This window comes from Periplaneta americana, chromosome 16 (genome assembly GCF_040183065.1).
Source record: "Periplaneta americana isolate PAMFEO1 chromosome 16, P.americana_PAMFEO1_priV1, whole genome shotgun sequence".
Classification (NCBI taxonomy): domain Eukaryota; kingdom Metazoa; phylum Arthropoda; class Insecta; order Blattodea; family Blattidae; genus Periplaneta; species Periplaneta americana.
This window is the reverse complement of record NC_091132.1, coordinates 159,193,553-159,208,746: the sequence shown is the minus strand read 5'-3', so window position 1 is coordinate 159,208,746 and position 15,194 is coordinate 159,193,553. Positions and strand designations below refer to the sequence as shown.

The following is a 15,194-nucleotide window of genomic DNA, read 5'->3' as shown; positions in this document are numbered from 1 at the left end:
TGACATGGTCCAACACCTAGCATTATGACAATTCATAACATTATTTCACGTTATGTTCAGAAGTCTAATAAGTGAGGCACACATAATTTTTAGGCACCAAGATATCCACTCTATCTTCTATTTAAAAAAAATATAATCCTTTTATGTAAGTACACTATAAGGAAAAATCAATATTTTTAATTTTGAAAATGGTTGTCTTCATGTCACACTACTGACAAAATATTTTAAAAGTTTCCGTAATAAGATTATTACTGGTGCAATTTACTGGAAATTTTAAGAAATGCTAGTTTATTAAGTGGTCCATAGGTGGCGCAAAAAGTTGTTTCGCTAGCAACGTCGTTTTTTTTTTTTTTAATAATTGTCCAAACATTGGTCACACTACTGACGCCGCTGCTGTCTGAAGTGTATTCAGTGCTGTATCATCTGAAAAATTGCTCTATTGAGTCTACTAGCCTAATAACAAGTAGTAAATATTGTATTATATTATGTGTGCAATATTTAAGCTAAAGTACCTCAGTTTGATTCCATACTTAACCTAACTTTACAAACAACTTAGGTTATTGTAGATTAATTTAAATATTTTTACTTCATCTTTTTATTATTTTTAAGGTTCTAGAATGACTAAAACTGGAGCTGAGAGACAAAGGGCATATGCAAGAAAAAAATAAGAGTGATGAAGGCTACAAACACCATAGAGCTGCCATTGATAAGCGTTATAGAGAGAAGAGAAAATCGACAGAAACTATCCAGGAACAGAATATAAGAAAATCTAAGGCTGCGATTAGGAAGGAGAAGAGTCAAAGACAAATTGAATAGCCAGCCCAGACGGCTCAAGCGGTAGGGGCACGGCATGTCTCTATTGCTTGTTCCGAAGGGTTGTGGATTCGAGTCCCGCCTCGGGCACGGGTGTTGTGTATGTACTAGTTTAAGGGAGTGGAAAACAGAAAAACAGAAAAAAAGAGAAAAACGGAAAAACAAAAAAATAAAATAAAGAATTACTCGAGGATAGTAGTGACGCTTCACCATCTGCACTGGGAAAGGCATTCAAGAAAGTTGATAGAAATATGCCTCGGTCTCCAAGGAAGCAGAGGGCTACGGTTGTAAAATTAGCCACAAAATACGGTGTTCCATTAGAAAATAAAATATTAGCTATTAAGAGGGAAAGACTTTCTGATGATGTAACTAATCCCATTACAGAATTTTATGTAAATGATGAGATCAGTCGTGTTGATCCAAGTCTGAAGGGTGTCTCATCACAAAGATTCATCACAACAGCACGATGACACCTTCTCTATCAATTAGGGAAGTCCATAATCTTTTCTGCAGAAATATCCAAACAAAAATGTTGGTCGTAGCAAGTTTGCCTCTTTGCGCCCTCCACATGTGAAACCATACAGGGATATGCCACATAATGTGTGTATGCCGCTATCATGAGAATTTCTCTAATCTTCATGAGAAGATTTCAGGTGTCCTGCCAGGATTTGGAGCATCCATTAAAGACTTCATACAAATACCTGTCTATGACCATCAAAAGAAAAGTGAAGTGATGAAGAATGTTAACATATTTTCTGATGGGTGTGCTGGACAACTCAAGTGCAAATATAACTTTTCAAACATTACTCTTCTCAAAGAACAGTTCAATCTGTCCAATCTGACTTGGACATTCTTTGCCACGTCACACGGCAAAGGTGCCATTGATGGTATTGGTCCTGTAGTGAAACGAAAGGTTTGGAACTTGGGTAGAGCCAGAAAGGTAACCATGCGAGATGCTGAAACATTTGCTCGAGCCTGTAGCTCACTCAAAGTAAATGTGCTTCATGTTAAGAGTGAGGAAATAAATTCTGTGACGCAGAAACTGGGTAAAGCTTGGGAAAATACCCTACCTATTACGAAGACGCAAAAAATTCAACATGTTATTGCTGTGTCAGCCTATAAGATCAAATATAAATATTTTCCGCAGAACTCCAGTGAATTGGAAGAGTATCTTCGCCCTGAAGTCCGTAAGAGCCGGAGAAAGCATTCAGTTCATCACAAGTAAAGAAGAGTGTGTCCCTGGTTGTAAGAACACTTGTCTTGCACATCAAATAGAAAATGCAATTGGAAGTCACACTACTGACGCACATTATATTATAAAATACTTTTTATAATTAAAATAGTTGTAGCTAATTAAACAAAACATTATGCAAGATACATTGAAAGACTCATATTTGTGTCATCAATCACTGTTATTAGTCCATCATTTTCAATTTTGCAGTAACATATCAAATTGTTTTCTACTACTTCACGCCAGTCTAAAAATTGTCACACTACTGACGTGTAAAAAAATTGAGGTAGGATTAATTAAGTTCGACTGTTGTTAACAAAATTTTGTATATGACTTTGCAAGTTCTCAAAGAGTATATACATACATTTGGTAAATGACATTAATAAGAAATAACTTGCTAAATTTCATACAATAATAAAAATCGTGTCACACTACTGACGGAGGACATTCCCATACACGTTATTGTAACATGGAGTATCGTAATAAAAAATACTTATGTATTAGAAGCACACTTAAGAATGGCTTAGCTTAACAAAAGAAATAACACAATAAATATGACTAAAAAATCGTTCTGCACAGATTCTCTTAACCACTGTAGAGATACACCACACTCCTTGGCAGTGGCTGTCTGTGTTGACACTTTTAATGTCGTCACAAACTTTAAGTTCTTTCAAGAAACAACAAACTTGATAAATAACACCTTTAGTAATGACTTTTGATAACAGGGCTCCACTGAAACATGATAGCTATTGCCTGGATGATTAGTATTTCAAAATACTGTTTATTGTGTTATATATTTTTTCGAACAAGCTCTAACATAGTAATATCACAGGCGAACACTTGTCAACAACTAGCATTCGAACGCAGCAACAGGAAGGTCTCTTTGTTCAGGTCATAAACCGCTGGGGAAAATGTGGAGTGAGTAGTTTCCGCACAAGACCAAAAACCCGCCTATTTCTTCTGCCTTTACTATAATAATGATTTTCACCCTCAAACTTAATTGTTGCGAAATTACAAACACTGCAAAGTTATTGAAATGGCGTCAAAGGAGATGAAATTGTTTCTTTTGAATGAAATAGGAGCAAGAAAAGAAGATATTCTATAGCACATATTTATCAAAATATATCTTAATATTATGAAATAAATATAATTAAATCGCATTAGTACATGTAATATATTAGTCTCCTAATATTTGACAATTCACTAGTAAGTTAATATACTAGTACTTTTGTGGAACACAATCAGGAAACTTCATTGGTAATTTGTAAGTATGGAGTGGTAAAATACTGCTGTAGAGGAGTCTATTGTGGAATAGAAACTCTAGTATGTTCACTACTTACTAGAGAATTTATTTATAATGTACAACACCATACCTGGCCCCTGGTGTTGTTGAAACTCCAAAAGACACAAAACCCTATAAGGAAGAACATACGCTACTGTTTTATCGTCGTTAAAAGCTACATATTTTCACACATTCGAACATGCAAGTTATCAAAAATCTCTACAAACTAACTTCAAGAATTAAGGAGAAATGCCTGTTGAAGACATTATGAAAATGCAATAATTTAACATGAATATTTCTCAAAGCAAAAACCTTATATTTCTAGACGTAAACAATCTTAAATCCTCAGTTTGCTGCTATTGCAATGTGGATCACGAATATTGTTGGAGTAATAGTTCATGCTAATTCAATTATTTGACCTAATAAAGAAGATAAAAGCCGCAAGGTCTTACCTTGCTGGCGAAATGTCTAGTCCACCATCATTACTTCTGTTGGGTATCCTGTTCGGCTGGGTTAGTCTCACTCCATGGGCTGCATGCCATTCTCAGTGTCAGTGCCTTCTCACTGCATGGGCTCCTGCTGTTCCCAGAACATTTCAGAAAGTGGAATAATAAATGGTAACATTTTAATCGACAATGGTGAAGTCTTAAGGGCTATAAATGTCGTAATTTGGCTCACTTTCCAACAAAAATAAAGATTGATGCATTAAATTAATCTTATTCCTGAATGAGTGGATTCTATGTTCATTCAGAGTTCACTTTCTCTGAAAATTTTCTCTGTCACAGATAGATCTCCCTATAGACCTAAAATAGTGCAAGAAACTTTGATGATCGAATCAGCGAATTACATGTAGATTCCTGGAATTGTTTCGAAAGTTCTGAAAGACTTGTAAAAGCCGTCTATAAAATTTTCGGAAAGCTTGGAATTTAATTTAACACAGCTAGTGACAACAGGCATAGATAGAATAGGGAAAGGGACTCTTGTGCTGGGGAAGCGAGTTTGATTACACTCCGGCTCACTGATTATATTAGCATATATTTTTTCTTTCAACGCTCTTGGAAACAGGGCCGAAAATGCAGTACACAGTGTAACTTTCCACATCTGAACGAGGAAAGATAAACTGTAGGCCTATGCACTTTTTTTTCTTTCCAGCAACTTATATGTCTGTTATTTAACGAGGTCACTCATCGACTCATTAGTGGAATGGAGATGTTATTAAGGCAAAATGAAAGGATTACATGACCCAAACAAGTGATCAGACCAAGTGGGATACAAGCAGTTGTGGAATTCAATATATTTCAATTGCTGTCAATGTTGAGACCACTTCGATAATAGTAGCTCCAAAGAAGAAAGATGAGTTCATGTCAATTTAGTTGTTATTAAGGGACCTGTGGCCACCTTTAAGGCCTTTGATATTGTGAGTTCATAACGTGGATGAAAAATTACAAACATTTCGTAGTAGTTGTTCATTCGCACAATATATTCCTGTTAAATTAGAGATAGGTGAAGATTTTCATAACAGTTACTTGAATTTGAATTAAATTTAATAATAACTGTAAACTTATTGTAATGCATTATGCCTGTGTTTCTCAAACTTTTTCCATTTTCGATCACTTTTAACATATTGTACAAACTTAGAATTCTTGTAGTCCATTTATTATTATTATTATTATTATTATTATTATTATTATTATTATTATTCACACCCATAAGCATTGCTGACTAGATCAGACGCTATGGACAGTACTCTATAACAGAGTCGCCAGTATGAAAGGATAATTCCAAGTCTTTGGCATGAGACAAACTCGATAGCTCAGTGGTAGAGCACCTGACCGGAGAACAGGAAGTCGCAGGTTCGATTCCCGCTCGAGGTTGTGTAATTTTTCTTTCATACCATGGCATGATTGTGACTATAATAGTATTTAAATTCAATATTATTATTATTATTATTATTATTATTATTATTATTATTATTAATCATTGGCACTTCTTCACCACACTCGGAAGGAAAAACGTACATATATCATTGAAAATAACTTCAAAATTGTAACATACCATTCTAGAGACACGATGTCTTCACTGACAAGGTTATATTAGTAGGTAACAGTGGGCTGGGGGGTCCCTGGCAAATATTAATTATCCACAAACCCCTATAGTAGGGAGCAAGAATATTGGCGGATGGAGGTATACCCCTTCATACTACCCAACCCACGTTCCACCCCTACTTTAGCTGTAAACGTTCTTCGAAGGGTCGCTTCCGAAACATCTTTCACTCCTCGCTATGTAACCTAAAGTCTGTAACATCGAAATAGTGTTTATATATAAACACTGTCTGTGTGTCAGTATTTAGTGTAATTTCTGTGCGCAGCATGATAATTATTTCATTAAATAACAGCACATGTGAACACTTCATTTGTTATCATACAAATTACTGGTATACAATATGCGACATGATTTTATAACTACTATACTGATATGGAATAGCATTCGTATTTTGAGGTGAATGAACTAAGAAAATCAGTTGAATTCATATCTCCCAAGTTCGACAGTCTTAGAGAGGAATTGGCGCACACAAGACATGGACTCAAGTCCACGCAGGAGGAGATGAAGAGGCTAGTGCAAGAAAATGACCATCTCAAACAGGAAGTGAGTGATCTGCAGCAGTACACACGCAGAGACAATATAATGCTATTTGGAGTTCCGGAGATCGATGAACAATCAACTTATGAAGTCATTGACCAAATATCGGAAGTCATAGGTGGTAGTGAATTGGTGCAACATGATGTAAGCGTAGCACATCGCATACCATCCAGGCCAGGGAAGACGAGTCTATTGTCATCCGCTTCACAAAGAGTAGAAGTCGTGATGAATGGCTCCAGCTGTTCAGAAATGAGGCCAAAAATGATGGCAGGGGTCCTGGGATTGCGACAAAGGAAGTCAACAGGGACCTTCCGGCAGGAAGAATCACAGCAGGTGACCAACTGACAGCAGTGACCAGAGATCTTTTGAGCAAGACAAGGATTGCAAGAAAAGATGAAGACAGTCACGTGAGTAAAATCACTAATGTTGACGATGTAAATAATTTGTAAATAGTATTGTGTCGGTACCCAGGTTTTATTTTATATAATATAATTGACTTAACAATGGCTAGTAATGCTATGTTAAATGAAATCCATCAGTGCAAATTTAATAATAATAATAATAATAATAATAATAATAATAATAATAATAATAATAACACAATGGTTTTTACTTCACTGCAATGATTATACTGCCAATATACTACCAGATCTTAAAATATTTCACTTAAACTTATAGTGACCTAATTCCTGTTTTCCTCATTCTCTTAATAACCAGAATTTCAATTATATTACGAAAATTTTAATTTGTTGTATTAATTAAAGTTTTTTTAAGTATTCGTAAACACTATGAATAATTCCTTTCACTTGGCTCAGCGTATCCGCTCCCTTTCTAGACATGTCGCTCAACTAGGCACAGAAGCAATTCCACTGTTAGTATTGAAAATTACTGTTTGAATATGTGCACAGTGAACAGACAACAGCTACGATGACTACTCTCTCAATACACAACGATTGGCTTGCAAGCAACTACACCCGAACGCATCGACACACTGTCAGTCAGTCATCCCAATGGACAGGTCAGAAGAGAGGGGGTGGTACGTGCAAAAATGTGCTATGTACGACCCGCCAATATCTTTGCTCCCTACTATAAAAGCCCAACCTTGAGTGGGTATCGGACGTGCCAGCAGGTGGTGGATAGCCGAGGACCTGCACTGGGAATAGTGCGAAATCACTAGGCCTGGTCAGGCCTGTCTCTGAATATCAAATAACAGACTGTGAACAAACTCGCCAACCCTAAAGTGTTATGCGTTTCCATGCCGATGGGGTGCATGGCACATGGGACGTGTCACTAATGGAGTCTCCGAGAAACTGGCGACTCGTGGGATCTAAACGAACTCAAGTACAGAAATCAAACTAACTGAAACTGACCAAGGAGCCACTTCGGCAGACTTGGCAGTACTTCCTCAGAAAAGGCTGTCGAGTCCTTGGCTACAGGCGTTGAGAAAACGAGACTGCAGTCCGGGAAGCTCTCAGGAACTCAAAGGAAAAAACTCCTGAAAGAGAAAAAAATGAAAGAGGGTACTTAGACAGTTGAAAAACCGCACAAGAATACCTCTCCAAAAGGAAAAGAAATAGCAGGACTCAGTGGGAGATTTAAAAGGCCCCACTCAGGATTCTAGCACCTCTACTTCCGTCAAACAACATCCCAAAAATCACAGGAGCTTCACTGCGGAGCAGACTGTGTCTTATTGCGGGTATCAAGATGGCAGTTGTCTGTCAACGTCATCCTGATACCAAGCTGACCTGGTTCAGACTAAACTAACTGTGGCAGTGGAAGCCACTACTGGAGAAGGAACACCACTGCAAAGCTGCAGATTTGTACAGGGAATCCTATGGACAACCTGTGACCAGAAACTGTTGAACTATCAACAGTTAAAAACAGACTCAGGATACAAAATCCTGAGTTCAAAACTGAAGACTGGCTCCTTATGAGTCGGAAGGTGGGAGAGAAGGAGCAAATGCTGGCTTATCAGTTGACTTCCACTCGTACAAGGAACTGGAAAAAAGAGATTTCAAGGCCTTTTGGGGCCTTGGGAGGATCACCTTTAAAAAATTGGACTGGGAGGCTGGTGATGAGGGTATTGCAGGTATTAAATCTACATCACAATAGGGCAGCATTGTCTGCCCTATGTATAAAGATAAGTCCTGCGATGTAGCACTCATCCAGGAACCCCAGTGCTACAATGGTATAATCAGAGGTCTCAAGGAGGCTAGTGAGGAATTGATATACAATAGAACCACCAAGACTCCAAGAACCTGCATTATAATTAAAAATAATACGAAAATACTACCATTAATAAACCTTTGTTCCAGGGACCTTACAGCAGTAAAAATAAAATCATCAAGTAAGGAGGGACCGAGGGAGATAGTTCTTGGATCGACTTACCTCGTCCACCAGAGATGTGGAGAAGCTGTCAGAAAGAGGGCTTACATCTGGTCATCGGTTGTGATGCAAACTCCCATCACACTGCGTCGGGGAGTTCAAACACCAACAACAGAGGTGAGTCTCTGTACAATTTTATTGTATCTAATAACTTCGATACAGCTAGTATTGGTAACAAACCTACCTTTATTACCTCTAGAAGGCAGGAAGTTATCGATATAACTCTGGCCACCAATTATCTGGTACATTTATTAAAAACTGGTATGTATCTGAGGATGTAAGTTATTTGGACCACAGATACATCCAATTTGAAATATTATGTAATTTTAAACAGGAAGAATCTTATCGGGATCCAAAAAAGACAGACTGGGGCTCCTACAAGGAAGACCTAACCAGGTATCTAAAGAAGATGGACGATAAGAGTAATGATTTCTCTGACTTAGAAATTGCTGCAGGGCAATTGCAAGATGCAATTATCTCTGCATACAATGAAAACTGTCCTCTTAAAACAAGGAACCTGGACCTTGCTAATAAGAGGAAGGAGACGAGAAGGCTATTTAATGTAGCAAAGATAACAGGACAATGGACTGAATATAATAAAGCCCTGAGAGAAGCTAAAAGAGCCTCCTGGAGAAGACACTGTGAGGAGATAGAACAGGCACCAGAATGTGCCAGAGTAAAGACTCTCCATGTGCTATTGGCAATCTCCAATTAGAAAACGGAGAATTTACTAAAACAGAGAAGGAAACATTGGAGGAACTCCTCCTTGTCCACTTCCCTGGTTCACAAATCATACAAGAGCCTCTTGGTGGCTGGGACAGTTTTGGACTTGAATTTCCAAATTACCGGGGTTTAAGAGAAAACTGGGCACTGCCAAAAGTGTTATTAGTTATGACAAGTTGAAATGGGCCGTGTTCTCATTCCAACCATACAAATCCGCAGGATATGACGAAATTATGCCCATCATGCTCCAGCAAGGATTAGAACCAATGTCCAAACAACTGATACTTATTTTAAGGGCTAGTTTGGTATTAGGACACATACCAATAAACTGGAGGCATAGGTATAAGGGTAGTATTTATACCAAAACCAGGGAAATCTTTGATCCTGGCGAAGTCCCTAAGACATATCAGTTTAATGTCATTTATACTCAAAACTCTTGAGAAATTGGTAAAGGACGGTGATTTGAATACCTTTTCTTTGCACAAGAACCAACATGCCCATCAGGAAGGCAGATCAATAGACACTGCACTTTTTCAGGTTTCACGAAAATTGGAAAAGACAATTAAAGCAAAGGAGGTGGCACTAGGTGCCTTCATTGATACTGAAGGTGCCTTTGACATTACCTCCTTCAAAGCTTTTACTACAACTGCAAAGAAACATGGTATAGATGAAACCTGTATCAGATGGATTGAGTCCATCTTGAAAGGCAGAGTGGTACATACAACCCTGCAAAGGTCATGAGTGGATGTCCACAGGGAAGTGTATTATCACCCATCCTGTGAAATGGATTACTGGATAAAGTCAGTAATCTAGGATTTGATATTATGGACTATGCTGATGATATAGCCATCATAGTTCGGGGAAAATTCACGAATACCATTAGGAAACTTATGCAAGTGGCCCTAAGAGAGAGAAGGTCTTAAGATCAGTCCTCATAAAACAGCCTTAGTACCTTTCACCAGATAAACAAATTTAAAGGGATTAGGACCATTATTTCTTAAAGGTGAAAAGCTCAAAATGGTTGAGGAAGTCAAGTACTTAGGGGTGATTTTTGACTCTAAGGTAGACTGGAATCAACATTTAAAAAGAATAACACAACGAGCAAATACAGTTTTTGAAACTGTTAGACGCACGTACGGAAAAAAATTGGGACTAAGGCCTAGTATGATTCACTGGATCTATACTAGAATAATCAGACCATCTATAACCTATGAGCTCTCGTTTGGTGGAAAAAAGTTCTTCAAAACAACTCCAAAATCAAGCTATGCAGAATTCAAAGAACAGCCTGTATGGCTATAATGGGAACTATAAAAACGACTCCCACTGCAGCTATGGAAGCACTCTTAAACTTGACTCCATTAGACACAGTAGGAATGGAGGAAGCGAGACTGCAACATTCTAAGCAACTGATATTCTCAGATGTAGAGTTGGGTTTGCTGGAATTCAAGAGATTTATGGCAGATGACATACTGTGCATGGAATCAGACCATATTAATCCTGTTCGACATTATACAAAGAATTTCAGTCACCATTGACTCTGAACTTTGGAAAAACAAAACTCCAAAATTTCCTGAGAAGTCTCTGATGAGGTACACAGACTCAGGAACTGGATCAGGAGTCTATGGCATCAGACCAATGGGTAGCTTAAGCTTCCCCTTGGGTAAATATGCCCCTGTTTTTCAAACACAGATATACGCCATTATGCAATGCATTCTTGAAAATATAAGAAGAGCTTATATAGGAAAGCAGATTCTTATATTCTAGGATAGCCAGGCTGCCCTTATGGCTTTAAATACCATATTGTTACTTCAGGACTGGTTCTTAACTGCCTCAATATAATTTCGAACCTGGAAGAACAGAATGAGGTTAAACTCATCTGGGTACCAGGGAAACGAAAAAGCTGACGACCATGCAAGACAAGGAGTGGCTTCAAAATATATAACAGAATACCTAGTTGTTCTGTCAGAGAAGCAATTAAAAAATGGTCCAAGGTTCAACACTATAAAACCTGGATTAAGACACCAGGTATCAATCATGGGAAACAATTTATTATTAGACCAAGCAACAAAAGAGCTGAAATATTACTACAATGTAACAGATTTCAGCTGAGAACAGTCACAGCTTTTCTCACAGGTCATACACCTGTGAAAAAGCATCTTAATTTAATGGGCCTACTTCAAGGTAACCTACACTGTAGATTCTGCGGGAAGGAGGCTGAAACAGCCCAGAACATTACTTGCTTCTGCGATGCATTGGCTCGAGAAGATACCATACCTTATCTTTGGGAAAGATTCTCTAGAACCAAAAGATTTTGAACCGAGTTCTATATCTGAACTGTATACCTTAATCAAGTTAACAGGGCTGATGAATCGGTATTATATTATAAAACATAGGTAGCACAATAAGCTTAAGGCTACAGTCTGTTCGGAGCAATGATGGGCCTAAATGTTGGAAAAAAAAATACAACGCAAATCAGATAACAGTCTCATGTGTGGAATGGTAGGATTTCGAAGTTTCATTATAATAATAATAATAGTAATAATAATAATAATAATAGTAATAATAATAATAATAACAATTATACATAAAATTATATATTATAATATTATTATAAAGATGAATAGAGATGGTAATTGATGATGTTCAATAAAGATTTTAAAATGGTTGATGCAATTGTCTGAAGAGTCTTTTCAGGAACCTTTAATTTTCTGAGGATCTCCAATGTAAATTTGGGAATTGTTCCTCGCCCACCAAACATAAGTCCAATGACATTCCAATCTTGAATATTATATTTGTGACTGAGATCATCACAGCATGAAAGGTAAATAGCGCGTTACTCTTCATGTACCTGCTTTGGTTGATCTTCATTAATTTCGAACCTTACAGTGGGGTCAAGAATGAGACCAGTTTTTATCTCGGTCAATTATTATGATGTCAGCACGCCGTGTAGATCCTTCCGTAGAAAGACATTGAACTTCCTCATATACTTCGTATTCACCATGTTCTCTTAATCTGATAGCAATTATTGAGCACACTGTGTTATGTCTGTCAATTGGCAGTAATTCGCCCTGAGGGCAGAAACCTAGCACGTGGGGTAACGTTTCACGCTCATTGCATCTCCTGCAATGGGTATTGCTAAGGCTTCTACCGGGAAGAGATCTAACTGCGATGACATTGGTGCTCATTTTAATGGCCTCGGTCCATTGGCCACAAGATAGACCTTTCTTATTGCTAATCCAGGTGTTACCTTTTTTCCAGTGAGAGTAGAATGTAATTCCTTTACCTTTCCCAGGTAATCCACTCCACTGGTTATAAGAAGTGACACGAAGTTGTTTACGGATGTTACATGGATTAATGGTTCCAATATCGTTGACATTAATTGGTAAGTGGCAAAGGCTGTCAGTAATTTCGTTTGAAGGTTCCTAGTTTGATTAATATAACGGTTGTCTTCTTTAACTAATAATCTGCAAACATTAAGATGTTGAAGAAAAGCTTCCCACTGTGCTTTAAAAATTCCAAGTCCTCTCAAATTTCGAGGTGCATATAGCATTGCATCTGGTACATCTGTCGGTAAGCCAACAATTTCCTTGACAGAACTACGGATAAGTTTATCAATATCATTAAGAAATTTTAATTTAAGATCCTTTAACGGTGCACATTGAAATGGATAGATAAGCTGAGGCCAAATATATTGGTTCAAAATGTTCAGTTTTTGATCAGGAATGAGCAAAGGTGATGACACCAGGTGGTTGAGACTATTTGTCAATTTATTAATAATTTCTGTAGGATTAAATTTAATTTGATCATGAAAAGTGATTCCCAAATATTTGATGTTTTCAATAGAAGTCAGACAGGATATTATAGACCCATCTATTAACTTAAAGGCTGAGAAGAGAGTTGACCTGGTGAAGAGAAATTACTTTACTTTTATCAGTATTAATCGGCAGTCCAATTTTTGCAAGTGAGTTCTTGACTAACATTGTCAGATGTTTTGCAGCACTATCATTTTGACTTATAAGAACTAAATCATCAGCAAAAGCTAGCACTGATATGTTTTCAAGGTTAGGAATGATAGTGTAACCATATTCTTCTACAACTTGCTTTTCACTCAATTCTTTTAAAAGAAAATCTAGTGCCATATTGAAAAGAATAGGAGAAAGAGGAGCACATTGTGCAAGTAATTTTTGCATTGAGATCTGTCCTGTTTTAGATGTTCTGTTGATGGAAACACTAGTTGTATTGCCCTTAAGCAAAGCAATGATGAGATTTTTCAATTTAGAAGGAACAGGGAAAGTATGAAGAGTCTGTTCTATGTGAGCATGAGAAATATTATCAAAAGCTCGTGTTATATCCAAGAATACTACTGTACAATCTTTATGTTTCAATTTGGAATCAGTTCAACAACCATTCAAAATCGGTGAATTAATGTAAGCTCCTGGAGTGGCCATAAATCCTCGTCGGTTGGAATTAAGGCAGAGAAACATTCTAAATTTGGTGTCATTTATTCTTTCAACAATTCGGCAGATTAAGGAGAAAATTGTGACTGGATGCCAGTTTTTAACTTCGGCTGGGTCACCATTCTTAAAAATTAAAATTGTTCGACCATGCTTGAGAGGGAGTGGGACATAATTCCAACGAAACATGTATGTCGCGAGGTAAGAAATTGCTTTATATATTTTAAGCTCTCTTATAACTTTCATCCTTACTCCATCCTCTCCCGGCGTATACTCCTACAAGCTTTGATGACGTCGGTATCTGTTATTAGTATACTTTCTTGGTCTAAGTTATCAAGATCAACATATAGGTTATATCTTTCCATTAGAATATCATTTGTAGATCCAAACTGGTTATTAACATAATCGGAAACAGTTGAGGTATTGAGTTTACATTCAATTGAATTAGAAGAAGATATTACATGACGAACAATTTTCCTCCTTTGATAATAGTAATAAAACTGAGCTAGTTCAAAGTCAAATTTATTTTTTCTTCTTTCAGATTGTTTTCGACTGTTTTTTTTAGATTAGCTAAAGTATTCACTCCAGGGCAAATAAAAATGCTTATAGCGGGGAAAGAAAGCAAAGAAGGGAAGAACAAGACATAATCCCTGCATTAGCTCAGAGAGCAATCAGTGATAAACTGTACAATCATTTGAGATCACAGGTGGGAATTCCTCTACCAAGCACTGCTACCCTGCAGCGTTGGACAAAAAAAAATTGCCCTTTTCTCCTGGTATTCTTACACTGGTACTGAAAATTTTAAAAGAGCAGGGACTGTCTTTGAGCGAAATGGATAAGTTATGAGTGTTACTATTTGATGACTTGAGTGTCAATGGTGTCATTTGTTACGACCACGAGGATGATTCGATATTGGGCCCTCACAGAAGTGCTCAAATCGTAATGATCCGAGGATTGACAGGTGAGTGGAAGCAGCCCATCTATTATGATTTCGATAAAACAATGGACAGAGAGCTACTGTTCGAAATTATAACAGAAATTGAAGTAGCAGGTTTCAGAGTAGTTGCAATGGTTTCTGATCTGGGTGGCGGCAACAGAAGACTGTGGAATGAGTTAGAAATAAATGTAAATCAGACCTGCTTTTCAAATCCTGCTTCGGAAGAAAATATTTGCCCCACCTAATTAAGTTATTAAGGAACCATTTTATTGATAGTGGGTTTCAATTGAAAGACACAATTATAGCAAAAAATGTAATTGAACGCATTATTAAATCCGATTCTTAGGAGTTGCAGCTATTCCCGAAATTACATTGGGGGTCACTTTACCGTGCAGGAGAATGATGGGCAAAGAGTTGCACCAGCCATGGAACTTTTTTCGCATCACACTGCTGTGCTGATTAAATATTTGGTACCCGAAAGTGAGTAAGTTCATGAATTTTTTTCAACTCACAAATGACTTCACAGATGTAATGAATTCAGGAATTCCGAAAGATCCCACAAGGAACAAGTGGAAGGAATGTAGGAAACAGAGGCAAAATAGTCTTCTACCTTTTCAGAATGGCTTCCTTACCTCTATTAAGAGCTTGAAACGGTTGTATAGCGATTCAAAAGAAAAGGAATTGATTCTATAATGACCAGGAAACTCAATCAGGACGCTCTGGAGAACC

The 15,194-nt window shown here is 37.4% G+C and overlaps 1 protein-coding gene and 1 long non-coding RNA gene across 3 annotated transcripts in view; one reads left to right on the top strand and one right to left on the bottom strand.

The window, feature by feature from the left end:
- Positions 1 to 3,204: 3,204 nt before the first annotated feature.
- The window catches only part of LOC138691580 (uncharacterized), a 30,393-nt gene continuing 18,403 nt past the window's right edge, over positions 3,205 to 15,194 (bottom strand). The window contains exons 4-5 of one of the 2 annotated variants that reach the window (XM_069813688.1): positions 3,779 to 3,905; positions 3,205 to 3,458 (exon numbers count right to left, since the gene is read on the bottom strand). The gene's annotated coding sequence lies outside the window, so the exon portion shown is untranslated. The remainder of the gene's footprint in view (positions 3,459 to 3,778; positions 3,906 to 15,194) is intronic. The other variant, XM_069813689.1, reaches the window with a different exon arrangement.
- Positions 7,721 to 15,194, top strand: part of LOC138691583 (uncharacterized) — a 32,906-nt gene continuing 25,432 nt past the window's right edge. The window contains exons 1-2 of the long non-coding RNA XR_011329917.1: positions 7,721 to 8,055; positions 8,282 to 8,468. This is a non-coding gene — a long non-coding RNA (uncharacterized lncRNA). The remainder of the gene's footprint in view (positions 8,056 to 8,281; positions 8,469 to 15,194) is intronic.